This window comes from Pelodiscus sinensis, chromosome 2, assembly GCF_049634645.1.
Source record: "Pelodiscus sinensis isolate JC-2024 chromosome 2, ASM4963464v1, whole genome shotgun sequence".
In the NCBI taxonomy this organism is placed as follows: Eukaryota; Metazoa; Chordata; order Testudines; family Trionychidae; genus Pelodiscus; species Pelodiscus sinensis.
The window spans coordinates 233897448-233912552 of record NC_134712.1 but is presented as its reverse complement, the minus strand read 5'-3'; the positions used below and the strand labels follow the sequence as shown (position 1 = coordinate 233912552).

Sequence of the window (15105 nt, the reverse complement as noted above, 5' to 3'; positions counted from 1 at the left end):
ACTGTCACTACTGTTGACTGAGAGAAATAATCTTTCTTAAAGTTATTTAGGGTTCTAGCTCTGCTTCTAGGATGGCAGAAGCAAGTGAAGTGAGGGAAAAAGAAACATACAGTATTCAAAAAATTGTAAGATTTACAGAGTGCACGACTGGCCCCTCTTTCACCAGGCACTGTAACCCTTCGAAATAAATCCAGGGAGACTTCAGCAACTCCATGCAACACCTGAGTCCTTTACTCTTTAAACATTTTCCCACGACCATTGTCCAACTACATACAGTTGTTACAGGCTGGGTCAATAACCACACACTCTCTCTGCTCTCTCCTGGCTCATCAGGCTGGCAGGTACTCCCAGTTGTAGGCATTTCAACCAGCCCCAATTTATCTCTCTGAATTAGGATGGACATGGCAGAAGCTGATAAGGTGTGTTTGCAACAGCACCTCTCTACCACACAAATATCTTTGTACAAGTGAGGGCTTGGGACTGGAAGGGACTCTGCTTTCCCAGGGGCTTATGTCTAGACTGCAAGCCTCTTTTAAAGAGCGTCTAGACTACAACCAGTACTTTCAAAAAAGCAAGCTGCTTTTTTGAAAGAGTGTGCCCAGGCAGTCTGGATGCTCTTTCAAAAAAGACCTGTTTGCATTACATAGAGCCTTTTTTGAAAGAGCACTTTCAAAAAAAGGCATTATTCATCGTAAAATGAGGTTTTCTGTGGTCAAAAAAGCTGGCATGTTCTTTCGATTTACTTTTGAAAGAACGCAGCAGCAGTCTAGACGCAGTTGAAGTTTTTAAAAAACCCTGTAGTCTAGACACACTCTGTGTGAAAGCCTTAAGGCTGGTTGGAGCCATGCATATTTTAGTTTCTTTCCCTGATGTACTATAACCATTCTAATGAAGATTTCAGATTCATGGAAGCTGAGCAGGGGTAGTTTTAAACCTTGAGCATAAGCTGTGAAAGGCCAGTAGTGCAACAACTCACATAACTTTCCCTTATCAAAACAGGGAGAAAAAGTTAATGAGTTACTCCACAAACGTAGTTCAAGACTTTTTGCTTTAGTCTCTGTCAAAATCCATACTACTCATTTTCCCATGTCTGAACATTTTGAGTAGAGTACACTTGGTTTTGAAAGATTTCCCCCTCTAGCACTCTGTGTACTTTTATTGAAAATATTTGATTTTTTCTTCCCCCTGTGGTTTTCCTTTGGCACTTTGCAACTTATTACATTCTTCGCCTGCATGCACATGCACCTTGGCACTATGCTGCTTTAGCATTAAGATTAGGGAAATCGTGATACAACAGGTTTGCATGGCATGGCAAATACACATCTGCATGAAACATCTAAACAGAGATCTGGCATTTACTGTTTATGGAGAAGCAGCTTAAAGAAGAATGGGGTAAGGATCTAAACACATTATTCACTTCAAATCGTTAGGTTAAACAAATGTCCAAATGCATATGTATCTGAAGAATGGGGGCATGGGAAAGAAATACAATTTTCTCCATGCTGCATTTTGGAAAGCAGCATTATGTCACCATATGCCCCAAGGAAAGAAGTAAAATTGGCTGACAGGTAACAAGAGAAAAGCTAATCTTATCCCAGGCAAGTCAGGCAGTGGGAGAAGATATTAGAATGTGAAAATAAATAGTATCTGTTGCCTTAATTCATTTCACATAAAGGTAAAATCAGATATAGTCCATGTAAAAATATGACTTTAAGAGAAAAGTGCAGTTTACACTTGAGAACTCAAACAAAGGAGGAGTTAAAAAATCACAGACATAATAGTTGGATTTTCTAAACATTCCGTTTTCTAAACCAAACGCTTTAGGGCTGCATTTGGGAGGAAATTACTGGAGGCAGGCACATTTATTCTTATAAGACTTTTGCTCAGACAGATTCTGAACCTGCAAGCTGCTCTCTGCAGGACTTTGTGCAATAGAGTTCTGCACAGAAATACACTTGCATTTGCACTGGTCCCATTGAAATAAAGCATCATATCTATTTTGTAGGTTATAGGCCATATACGATACTGTAAATGACATGTTAATTTAAATACTGAGAAATAAGCACTTCCTTAATCCTTTTCAGATTAAAGGTCTACAAACCCTCCTTGCCACCAGACTTTTACATGCTGGTTTTTAGAGCAGTGTTAAGGATGTAGTAGTAGGTAACTCTGCAGCATATATGGAGGATCACATGAGTGGTCACTGCTCTAAAAATCGGCATGTTAAAGTCTGGTGGCAAGGAGGGTTTGTAGATCTTTAATCTGAAAAGGATTAAGGAAGTGCTTATTTCTCAGTATTTAAATTAACATGTCATTTACAAGTGACATGCAGCTATTGTATGTTAGGTGCAATGCATGAGATTAGCTGGATGAACTCTTGATTCCCAGAAGAAAACTCCTGTTCCCTTACAGATAGAAGCTTTCTACGGGACTGATACAAATCTGAAGAAGTTGATGGAAAAACTCCCTTTGACTTCTAGAATCTTTGGTTCAGGCTCAAATGCTATGAATTTCCTCCAAAGAGGAATTTAAATGAGGCCGATCGAAAATTCAAACGAAACGTGGATTTACAAATCTTGCACTTCATTTGCATAATTGCATGAGAGCGCTTTTTCAAAAAAGGGTTTTTCAAAAAAGAAACAGCAGTTTAGACAGGGGTCTTTTGAAAAAAAAACCTTTTTCGAAAGAACCCTGTACATCTCAAGGAGTATAGGTTCTTTTGAAATGTAGTTTAAACGTGTCCTAAATGACTATCTAGACACTAACATATCGTACAACCTATGACATATTTATGTTTCTTATTGCAGTCAGAATAGGTTTTTTTTGCCTGTCGTGATTTCATGAGAGGCAAATCTTTGGGGTAGTTATTCGCACTTTACCATCCTTGAGATAGACTCATGAAAGAGAATTTCAGTCAGTAATCTTTTCTGTATAGTATTTTGTTTGACAAGTGATATTCCATTGTGCTGTTGACCTAATACGAATTTTAAGAAATCATACCTTAGCCCACCTATCTGTCTAGCGACTATCATCTTCTACATTATATATACAGATAGGAAAACAAAACACTACACAGATTTGCAATACACAAAGTCCATTGGGAATGATAATGGAAATAATCTCATACAGTTAAAATCAAAGTAATGTGTGCAAGCTATTTTTATTAATTTGAAATGCAGCTAAGAAATTTAGGAGCCCAATTCTTATTGAAATCCCCTTGAATTTTGGTCCCTAACTCCGTTAGGCTAAATATCTGCCTTACCTTATACACTGCATGTAATCATATGATCATACAGTTCTTGGCATAAAGATAAAGCCCACTCATGTTGTTAATCCTATGGACCTCATGGGAACTAGTCACATGAGAAAAGTCACAGGATTGGGCCTACATAATGTGCTGCAATCATGTTTACTATCAGGCATTTTTAAAATTGGCTTTTCCTCCAAGATGTAAGCTAAAATAATTGTTGACAAAGGCTTCTTTCATTTCTTAAACCACAAAGAACAGAATCTGTGCCATGTTTTGCAGATGGTAGAAAAAATGCATGGGAGAAGGAAATAGAGGGGAAAAATCCAGTTACTCATAGCATTTGCAGAATGGAGGGAAACACCACCACTGCAGAACTACCACAGAAATGGAACAATCCGTTTTGATGAATGTGCATTTTGAGCCACTGAACAGCTGCAGTGGCAGGGGAGTGGTGGGATGAAAGTGAACTCTGCTGTATTATTCAAGTTGTTAGTTACCTTGCCTCACCAAGATCAGTCTAAAAGGCCATTCAACTCTTGGTCTCTACACTGCCATTAAGGATATTATTAACTAAAGCAAATACCATGTGATTATGAGCCAAACAGCTGCTGACAAAAGGAAGTGGAATGCCCCATCAAAACAAGTTACCAAACAGCCATGGAACAATAACAACTTGGGCAAGTTACATGCCCTGACCATACACTTCTCTGTTTCTCATATTCAATGATCTTACAATTTCCTGATGGTTTGGCCCTTCTCTTGTACATATGTATCTACTATCTCATTTTCATACAGAATACCTGTAACATTGACACTCACTGCTAGGTTGCATACAATGAATTATACTGAATCCTAACCCAGCTTGTTCAAGTAAATGAAAGGACTCCCCCTGTCTTCAGTGGGCTTTCAGTGTTATCCCTGATTATTTGAATATTAAAGAATTGCAATATGAATTAATAAAGAATATCTTAGAAATGCAATACTTGCCCTTACAGTTTATAGACATATAAATAGCAGGTGGGTTATCATGATTAGCAGAAAAACAAGAGCATGTTGTTTAGAATAGGAAGTCCATTAAGGTGGAATAATATAGCTTGTCCCCTAATTAAATCAAGTCTTCTTAGGAAGCTCTTTGTTAAAGCCCATGTACTGGCTTAGATTATGTTGAATCTGTCTTAGCAGTTAATGAGTAAAATGAATGCCAAATGTAACTGAAGAAAGATAAGATCAATGTATTTAACTGCAGGGCTCCAAGTGCGGGAAGCCAGAGAGTAGCTATCTTGTTTTCATTTTTTGTTACCCATCTTTGAATAGGGATGGTTTAAGTATCTTTGTTTCTTCCTTTTTGGCAATGTTTTTGTTGTTTTCTTTATTGTAGTTTCTTGTATGTATCAGCATCTTGTCTCATCACATGTCTGTATCAATGAGATTTTGTGGTTTTAGTCATGGGATTTTTTAAAATATATATACAGTAGAGCTACATCTTGTTCTCCTTCTTTTGGGAAAGCATTCTGCACAGGATCAGAGGTGATGTATCCTGGCAGAAGAACACAAGAAACATGCAGACGTTAGCTTTTTATAGCATACAGACCAGTAGATTTCAGTTATGATGTGCTCTCCATAAGATGATGGCCCTTTATGCAGTGACTTGCATGTAAAATAATGCATACAGAATAGTGGAATAAAGAGCCAAGGATATCTGAGAGGAGAACAAGTTCCCTACAATAATGATAATGAAAAGACAGGAAGGACACTGGGCCCTTTGCATTGATCATCAGAGGTAACTGACCATGAAAGCAATTGTAAGGTTTATCTTATAGTGGAGTGAAATAGTAGATGGGTACAGCCTGCCAACCCAGGAGATCCACAAATATCTCTAGGTGCTTCCATGGGAACAATGCAGGTTTGCAGTACCTCTGATTTGGCCAGATACTTCAAAGCATAAATGATCCTTAGAAACACTATTTATGTACAGCTTATTGCTGCATAAAAACTGTCTTATAGCAATTATAGCCAAATACCCATTTTTCATAATTTGGCATGTTTCTTGTTCTTTGATATTTATCAGATGTATTCACAGTTAGGTAAGAGCCATAAGTAGCTATCATGTTCTTCTTTAAGGGCAAAGAAAGGGGCTTTATTGTTCACAGTATCACATGTAACAGTGCAGAGGGGTGTATGTGTGTGTGTGTGTGAGAGAGAGAGAGAGAGAGAGAGAGAAAGGGAGGGTATTCACAAGTTTGATCATGAGTTGGGTTGTTGGCTGCTTCTAAAGCTTTGCTACGGGAACATAGTCATAGTAAATCAAAGTTATGGTCTCATTCATGTGGCATAACACATTTAATTCAAAAAAACGTTGTCTCTGTCTAAGGACGGAAGCTCATTTGAGGTTGCCTTAGACTAAAAGGTCTTCTACATGGTTTTTGTCTTCTCTTTGTTGGTACAGCACCGTTCACCAATGGTTCTGATCCTGACTGAGACACGTACAAAAATCTTTATTAAATTAATATTCATTTGGTTGCAAGGTCAAAGCATTTAAAGTTAGGAAATTCCAGCTTTTTCTTCTGTCTGGCATCCCCATTACTGTGAGTTTGCAACCAGGGTAGCCCATTTTGTACCATCCTCTGTTAATCTCTTTGCAAATCTCTTTTGGTCTACTTAGGATATTGCATTGCCCATCCAAGGTGCTTTTCTGCCTCACACTCTTCTGACATCAACTGTCCTGTCCAGAGCTCATAAACATACATCTTTAGCTGAACCTCTTAAAATGTGCCCTGCAAATTGAATCTTTTCATAAAACCTCTAAGTATGGTTTCTTGTGTTCCTTTCATCTCCAACACTTTCATTGGTTAAGTGATCTATCTATGTTATCTAGTATTTCAGAATTTTTCTATAACACCATAATATTAGGGTTTGTAGTTTCTGAATTATAGTTGTTTGATTGTCCATCTTTCACAGTTGTAATTTAACACAGAACCTTCTGGTGGGGACTTGAACTGCTGTTTAGCTGCCTGGTATGGTTGCAGGTCAGACCACCTGATGAACTTCCAGCAACTGCGCTGACAACCAGACGTTGCCAGGAGCGGGGGTACCCTTAATCCTGAGCAGCAGAAGTGTTACAAATCTCCAGTAACTTCATCAGACCTGACTTAGACAACAGAATTGTCATCAACATAGAAAACATATTCACTCATTTTACATTCAACTTCTTGTGTTTCTTCATTTAATCAAACACCTGCTATCCATACTGAATAAAGTCAGTGATATTATTTCAATTATTTCTTCATTCATTATTGGTGAGCTTACCTGATTGATCTCTAAATGAGGTTTTTCAGGCCTATTATCACCTTAGAATTCTTTGCTACATTATTACTGTCTCTCATTCTTATCTTTAGAGTCTGTCAGATATTGTCCATTTTTGTTCTTTTGAGTAATATTAATCACCTTTCTTCTGTATTTAAAGGATCTTATCTTTTGAAACATCTTACTTTGTTCTCTTTATCCAGTTCAACTTATTTGCATGTCTCATTCAGCCATTAAGACTTGGCTAAACTGCATTTATGCTTTATTAATTTATATAGTCTTTAAAATTCCTTTTTATTTTATGCTGATCTTTGTGCTTTCTCATTTTCCTTCTTTCTTCCATCGAAACAGTGATTTCATCTGTTTTCCATGGGTTTTTCTTAGCTAGTATTTTCTTCCCTACATGTTAATCTTCAATAGTAGTTTTCAGATGTTTCCAAGTCATTCGGTCTTTGTTTTCTGCAACACTTCTTCATAGTGATTTCTCAGAGGTTCAATGTTCCATTCTAGCTAGCATTTGACTTTCTGTAACTTTTTTTCAGTTTGTTATTCAGTCTCATCAACCCCAGTCTGTGAAGTGACCTATATTCTGCACTTAGCATAACCATACAACCTTAATTCTTCCCCTTTTTGCATCCACCCTGCCTCATTCAGTGCACAGGGTAAGTATAGTAAATGGTTATGTAATTATGTGTTATATTGTGAGATACAGTGATCGTGAAGCCTATTCGGTTCTCTCTTTTCCCCACAATCCTTGGGATTGGAGGAATTCCTGCTCATATGATGCTTCACTTCCAGTATGGGCAGAATACACTGGCGAGGCCATATGTGAGTTTTAAGGTGAAGCCCTAAAAGCCTAGTTCTTTTCTCCTTGCTGCTATTGGAACTGCTTTGGCAACTCCCATATAGTCCATCCTGCTGCTGCTTTTGCAATATGAATTCAGCTTTAGGATGGCAATGTCTTCAGTTAGTATTTTGGCGAGAAAGGGAAAGGGTGATTTTTAACAGTGTGTAACTCAGTGAAAACTGAACAGAAGGTTGTATCTATTGTTTGCAGCAGGCTTTTGATATTTTGCAATGCGAAAGCCCTCGGGCTAAAGAAATGTCTCATCTTTTTCCGTGTAATTTTATTCAGGTTGCACAGGAAGTGTGACCAGAAAAGAGACCCAAAATATTTTATAATGGAAAGGGTTAGCAATTTCTGTGTTTATATTGTCTACTAAGTCCCATTCATTTCAGTATTTACTTCAATACCCTGGAAACCTCAGGTTCATCTTCCATAAATTTTGTTTCCAGCCTCTCCTTCCCAGCCTCTCCTCACACCCACTTTTCCTTCCAGATGATTTCTACTCCCTCTCAACTGCAGCCATCCGCCTTACTGTTTCAGATGTGTGCTATGAAAAGTAGAGTTTATTGTAACATTACAATGTGCCAAGAGTAAGTAGGGGTACTTAGTTGTGCCACCCCAAGAGCCTAATGGGTGTGGTTCACTGTCACATGTAATGGCACTTAGAACACTTACAGCAAGAGATAAGAACAAGGGAGGCTCTTCTACAACCTAAGCTACGAACCAGGTGGGGTTATAGCTCAAGCTGTTGAAGTTCCTACAGTAAACTCTAGGGCTACGTCTACACTGGCCACAATTTCCGGAAAAGCCATGCAAATCAGGTAAGTCAGGATAGGGAAATCCGCGGGCGATTCAAATATCCCCCGCAGATTTAAATAAACATGTCCGCCGCTTTTTTTCCAGCTTGGGGAAAAGCCGGAAAAAAAGCGTCTAGACTGGCGCGATCCTCCGGAATAAAGCCCTTTTCCGGAGGATCTCTTATTCCTACTTCAAAGTAGGGATAAGAGATATCCTCCGGAAAAGGGCTTTATTCCGGAGGATCGTGCCAGTCTAGACGCTTTTTTTCCGGCTTTTCCCCAAGCCGGAAAAAAAGCGGCGGACATGTTTATTTAAATCCGCGGGGGATATTTGAATCGCCCGCGGATTTCCCTATCCTGACTTACCTGATTTGCATGGCTTTTCCGGAAATTGTGGCCAGTGTAGACGTAGCCTAGAGGTCCTATGTTCAAATCTGCCAGATAGTGGTTACAAGTGGGGGCTCATTCAGGACCCCACTAGTTGTGTGGCTTACACAGATACTCCTGAAAGTTACTAATACAGAGTCACAATTTGAGACTGTGTTCCCTCTTTGCTTTGGGCATGTGAAATCTGTATGTGCCACATGCCAGGTCCATCAGGTTATTTGTTTCCTTTCTATGCAGTTCTGTTCTGCTGACTGGTGCATGGAGGGAGCTGTTTGGATTCTGGCTGTTCTCCACTTTTGCTTGTCTCTTCCCTTTCAGTGTCCGCAGTGCTTACCTACATGGCAATGGCACTAGCAACCCCATGGAGCCTGCTCTCTGCCTGCAGTTCCATGTCCCATGTTATCAGCCACTCCCTTACATCCCTGCCTGGGTGCGCTGGGCAGGAGGCAAGCTTGCCCTTCAACAGTTAATGTTTGTACAGTAGTTCAGAGATGTAAACCACTATAGAAGAGCTGTCTGCTTAATCTCCTCTAACCCGTCTATTGTATTTTTGTAATACCCATCACTGTATACTAGGTAAACACTGAAAACTCTTTATCTTTGAAAGCTGGAGAGCTGCTCCCAACCAACTGTCATTTCTCATTTGTTTGTATTTTATTCACTTCTAAGCTGCTTTTTGTCACTCTGCTATCCACCAGTTTGATAACTGCCTACACTAGCATGACTCCATTTAATTTACTTGAGTTTCTCCTCATTTACACCAGTGTAAATTAGATCAGATTCCAGCCCAGAGGTGTTCACAGTATGAACTTTCCCTTTTATTTAAATACTAGGACTTAATATGCATGCATTTGGAAGGACTTATTTTCCAGTCTATTTCTAGTCTACTTAGTAGGTCTGGTTGATTTAAACTATTACAACTTTTCCCAGGAAAGAGTAGCTTGTTTTGCCCTTTTTATCATCCGGTAAATGCCAGATGAGTTTCGGTGCAATAACAGCCAATGTAAAAGAAAATAAGGAACCAAATAAAATTTTATTGCCTTAGAAACAAACCTATTTTCCTTTACCTTTCCTCTGAAACACTGAAACCTTCTCGGAATCGCAGCACAGAACATGTGTAGGTTTACTTTGCGAATGCTAGTAATGTATCTTTCCCTTTATGCTTCCCTGTGCAGGAATGTAAACATTCTAAACTCTGAGCAAGGAAATAAACATTTTATACAGTCATCTGAATATTGCATATGACAGAAACTCCTGCTCCAAACAGAGTGATGAGAATTGGCTTCTAAAGGAAAACATGAGTTGTGAATCACATTTCTGCAAAGGGTAGCCCAGCTTCAGGCAAGGGAGCAGTGTTGGATTCAGGGAGGCCAGGAAGAAAGGAAGAGAGAGCCCTTTTAGGATGATCTGGGGCTAGTACAGATTTTCACTGGGTGTACTTAGCCCCATTACACCCCTAGAACACAAAAGGTATGTCTAGACTACATGCCTCTGACAACAGAGGCATATAGTCTAGACGTACCCAAAGATACAGGGATGGTCTTTTGTCTCATCTAACAAAGAATTCCAAAACATCCACTGGCAGAGGTGCCGACTTTCCACTGCCCCTGTGGTGCTCACCCCCCACTCCATCCCAGTCCCCGCTGCCCCCAACCTCTTTCTGCCCTTGCTCCTCCCCAGCTCCGCCAGTGTCTCTTGTAGACTGAACAACTGATATCAGTGAGGAAGAAGTGCTGGTGGCAGGGTCTGCCACAGGACAGGAGGTGCTGGGTAGAAGAGGGAAACTTAATGAGTGGGGCTGTTGGTGAGTGTGGAGTACCCACTTGTTTTTTCTTTGCATAGGTGCTCGTGCTCTGGAGCACACACAAAGCTGATGCCTGTGGCTCACTGGTGCCACTGGTGCACTTCATGCCGTGTTTCTCTTCTGTGGCTCAGCTGCCTCAGTGCTTTCTATGCCACATGCCTAGACTTATAGGGTATGTCTACACTTGCCCCCTACTTCGAAGTAGGGAGGCAAATGAAGCATACCAAAGTTACAAATCAAGCCCAGGATTTAAATATCCCATGCTTGATTTGCATGTTCCCGGCCAGTCACCATTTTAGAAATTCACTAGCCCGGAGTAACTGCCCGCGTCTACACGCAGCAGTGAAACAGGAGTCCGATTTAAAGCCCTATCTAGAATTAGCTGGTATTCCTCCTGCAATGAGGTTTCTAAAATGGCAAATTTCTAAAATGACGACCAGCCCGGAACATGCAAATCAAGCATATTTAAATCCTGGGCTTGATTTGCAACTTCAGTATGCTTCATTTGCCTCCCTACTTCGAAGTAGACTTTAAGGTCAGAACAGACCATCATATCCTCTAGTCTGGCTTTCTGCATATTCCAGGCCTGTTTGCTGCCTTTAAATTGGTTCAATATATTTAACAATTCAGCAACGTTGTTTAATTCATTTTCTTCTATGCATGGGATGTCTTGTGCAAGGCAGAATAAATCTGCAGGTGAGCAACTTTTCTAATAAGTATCTTGATACTTTGTGTTTCTCTACTGCCTGTCACTGAAGATCTTAAAAACCACTTCCGAGTATTCTCATCTCCAGGTGAAAAACTGACTGACAAAGTGGCAATTGGCTTGAGTTACAAAAATGTTGGTTACCCAAAGGCTCCACTGAAGTCAAGTGGAGGTGTGTATGCTCTACACCTCTAATGATCACAAAGCTACAAGTGGCATATCCAAAGTCAGTCAGTGAATTAGGCCCAGCTTCTCAAATATATTTAGGGTCTTAGATTTTATTGAGTTGGGAACCTAAATACCTTTGTGAACAGGTCCATAATGACGTAATGGAGTTCAGCCTTCTAGACTCCCAGTCCTGTGTCAAATGTCTGTCTCGTAGACTTTTTAAAAGCCATATAACTTTTCCCAGAGGCTCTTGCTCTCTTCTTTTCCTCCCCCGTAGTGACACTCTTACTTTCACTGCAGCTAGGGCAGAGCCCACATTTCCACGATAAATTCACTGGGGTGCTTTCAGCCATGCTGTAAAATGGGATGTGAAGCAAATATGTCTTTGTTCTAAAGGCTTTCAACATGGGAGGGAGGAAACTATTTTCAAATCATTTTAAGTTATACAAAGTATGTGTATGTACAGACTACCTGATGGTGCTGGGTGCTGTAAAGGTTTTATTGCCATGAGTCTGAGATGATCATATTACTCAAGGGTGAGCTATGCAGGTTTTCCTAAACAAGAGGCAATAAAAACTTTACAGCTCCCCATGTCATCACATATTTTCATTATGCTACATACCATATTTTTTTGACTTTACTCACTTTTGTCTTTGCTTCTAGTCTCCTTCCAATTTTCTTTCCTCTTCGTGCTACAGACTAAGATTGATTGGAACAATGATGTCACTGACACAGATATAGCTTGACCCACATCCCGCTGAAGACAATAAGAATACTTCCAGTGTCTCCAATTGGATCAGGCCTGCGATGCTCAGTGCCAGGTCAAGTTGGTGGGCCTGACCCTGAAAGATTCATTCACAGGAGTAATACTCACACATGCAAGCCGACAAGGAGACTATTTATATTAGTAAGGATTATTTATAAAAGCAAAGAATCCTTATGTGAACAAGTCTTTACAAGATTAGGCCTAGATGAGCAAAATGCTTCCTAGTCTAATCTCATCTAATCTCTTCATATATTTCCAACTCTTTCGTCTTATTTATGGTTATTTTGATTTTATCTCTGTTCTATATTTATTACTACCAGATTTACCTGATGTTGCTTGGGTCCTTAACTTTTTTAAAATAAAATTAAAATGTACATGTTTTATTAAAATGATTATATTTTTCAAAAATACAGTGTTTATTTTTAAGAAATTAATTTTAGTAATTTTTTTTAAATTGTGATTGAATCAAGTATATTTTTCTTCATTCATATAAACCTCTAATCATTTGCTGTGTTTTAACAAAAAGGGCTATAGTCAAATTGGTTTCTAATAACATTGTCTTCTAGTTTTCAAACCTTAACCATTGGTATATCTGTACCAAAACAGAGCACTATTCCAAATTTCTCTGTTTTATCTCTTTTGGTAAGGTTTATTCAGAAGCAATCCTATTCCGGGTTCCTCCTGTTTTTCCAGCTCATTTTGGTTCAGTGTCTCTTAACATTTGCTCACTTATGTCAGTTTTTTGAGAACTGTACTTGATTTGGTGAGTCTGTCTCTTTTCTTCTGTTTAGTTTTATGAGAAGCAATTCCATTCCAGGCATATCCCATTTTCCTGGCACAACCAACACCTTGCATCGCTTAGTTATAAGAGGAAGCTTCATACCAAGTTTAGTAGTCCTAGGTCTTATCATTTAAGAGGAGTTTTTTAAATGTATAATAGAATTCCATTGTTATGGCTCCAAAGGACTTAACTTAAGGATGAAGCCCTCATTGAAAGAGACACTATGAAAACATAACAAGAAGTCCTGTGGAACCTTATAGACTAACAGATATATTGGAGCATAAGCTTTTGTGGACAAAGACCCACTTTGTCAGATGCATGTGGGTCTTTGCCCCATGAAAGCTTATGCTCCAATATATGTTAGTCTCTAAAGTGCCACAGGACTTCTCGTTGTTCTTGCAGATTCAGACTAACATGACAAACTCTCTGATACTTATGCAAACATAATAATAATAATAATAATAATTAATAATAAATAAAATCCCTGTCCCAGACAACTCAAGTTCTTGGTTTTAAAGTTCTGTACGTTCTATATCCATTTACTTTTGTGTTTATGTTCATACATCTATTTATTTAGTATCTAATACATCTATGTTCACTGCATTCATCACAATAATATCTCATTTCTTTGATTCGATTTCAGTATCTTTTGATTTATCCCTGAGTTACAGGAGGAGTTAATCTGGCTGTATTTCTATGATGGATGGAATCCTGATTCAGGGAACACTCCTTTCTAAAGAATAACATGGACACATGTGGTGGATGACTGGGTAGGTAGGCGGATGAGCCAGCAGCTGGAGGAAAATTCATTGGGTTGGATCCTTTCCTTATTTCTTATTTTTGCTTTTCCTTGGCTAAATAAATGTTCTGTTTTGTTGCTGCTGTGATTTGTTGTTTCTTAAACAAACATTGCCAGTTATCTGTCCATGTGTGTTTGTTCACTGGAGATGGGAAAAATTGTCTTTCAGAACAAAATATAATATAAAAAAGATATATAACTCTCCAAAATCATATTTAAAATACAAAAGACAGCACATTAGCTCTATAATGAGTTCTTGCTGATGTGCTTTCTTTTCCTCCCATGTAATGCATTAGAAACAGACAAGTTTCAGTCTTAATTACAAACCTCTAGTCAGTTACGACAATAACCTTACTGTTAATGACATTTTGTATCTATAGTATTCATGCTGCTGTATAAAAATACAGCAATTGGGGGTGGGGTTCAGGAAACCAAGAACCACTTTGGTCCAATATGTTCAGATCAAGCAGTTATCATCTGATTCAAGAACAATGACTGCTTAGAACTGTGAAAGAATGTGTGTTATTATTTTGGACATGCGCTTTGCAGTCATCATATGATAAGACACACTGACATGGAAAAGTTTTTGTTACAGATACCCTCAGATCAGCTGTTCTTATCTAGTTTTGGCAAGTGTTTGAAGGAAATTATCGGGCAGACTGCAGTATGATACTCCCGTTGAACATATTTTTTTCTAAAAACAACAAGTAGTCCTGTGGCCTCTTAGAGACTAATAAAAATATATAGTTTGAGCTTTCATGGGCAAAACCCACTTCATCAGATGATGAGATGATTGAATTGCCTGTTTTAGCACCTGCAGTATCCAAAGGGTTTATTAATTGCTTCGTTTGCTTTAAAGCCACCTTATTCTGTTCTGGAAAATATATAAGTGCAAGAATCTACCTCTATGCTTTTGATGAGTATCAGTAGGCCCCATAAGTAATTATGGGGCAATCCGAAGATCAAAAGTGTCAGAATCTGGCCTGTTGTGACTTAAGCCTTATACCAATGGAATTGGCCTTATACCAATGGCAATTGGGAACAACTCTGGTGAATCAAGGTACTACCAGTGGGAGATATTAAATAAGTTGAAAGATAAGTTCCACTGAAAGGAACTACCAAAATCCTAGACCCTCCAGTTTTTTAGGGACATTTCAAAGATATAAGAAACCAAAGGGAAATAGTAACATTCTCATTTACTTCAAGTGAGGCCAGAATTTCCTCCCAAATCACTTATAAACTGAGAGACATAGGGAGGAAACTGCATGCAAGAACAGTGTTCAGAGTAGTGGCTGGGTGCCTCTTATGGTAGTCCCTCATTTTTTCGTAGCATCCATCAGCGCTTTTCAGGGATTGATGGCAGTGTATGGTACTGAAATGGGAAAAGGGACTCATGCAGGAGAAAGACGTGATTCACCGCATTTCATACACAATTTAGAGGGAAGCATTTTCATTTACAACAGATACATAAAGAAAGGGCTAACGTGTGACTTTGGT

General features: G+C 39.0%; 1 long non-coding RNA gene across 1 annotated transcript in view; it reads left to right on the top strand.

Moving 5' to 3' along the window:
• The first annotated feature begins 1227 nt into the window (after positions 1 to 1227).
• The window catches only part of LOC142826852 (uncharacterized), a 70365-nt gene continuing 56487 nt past the window's right edge, over positions 1228 to 15105 (top strand). The window contains exon 1 of the long non-coding RNA XR_012901119.1: positions 1228 to 1392. This is a non-coding gene — a long non-coding RNA (uncharacterized LOC142826852). The remainder of the gene's footprint in view (positions 1393 to 15105) is intronic.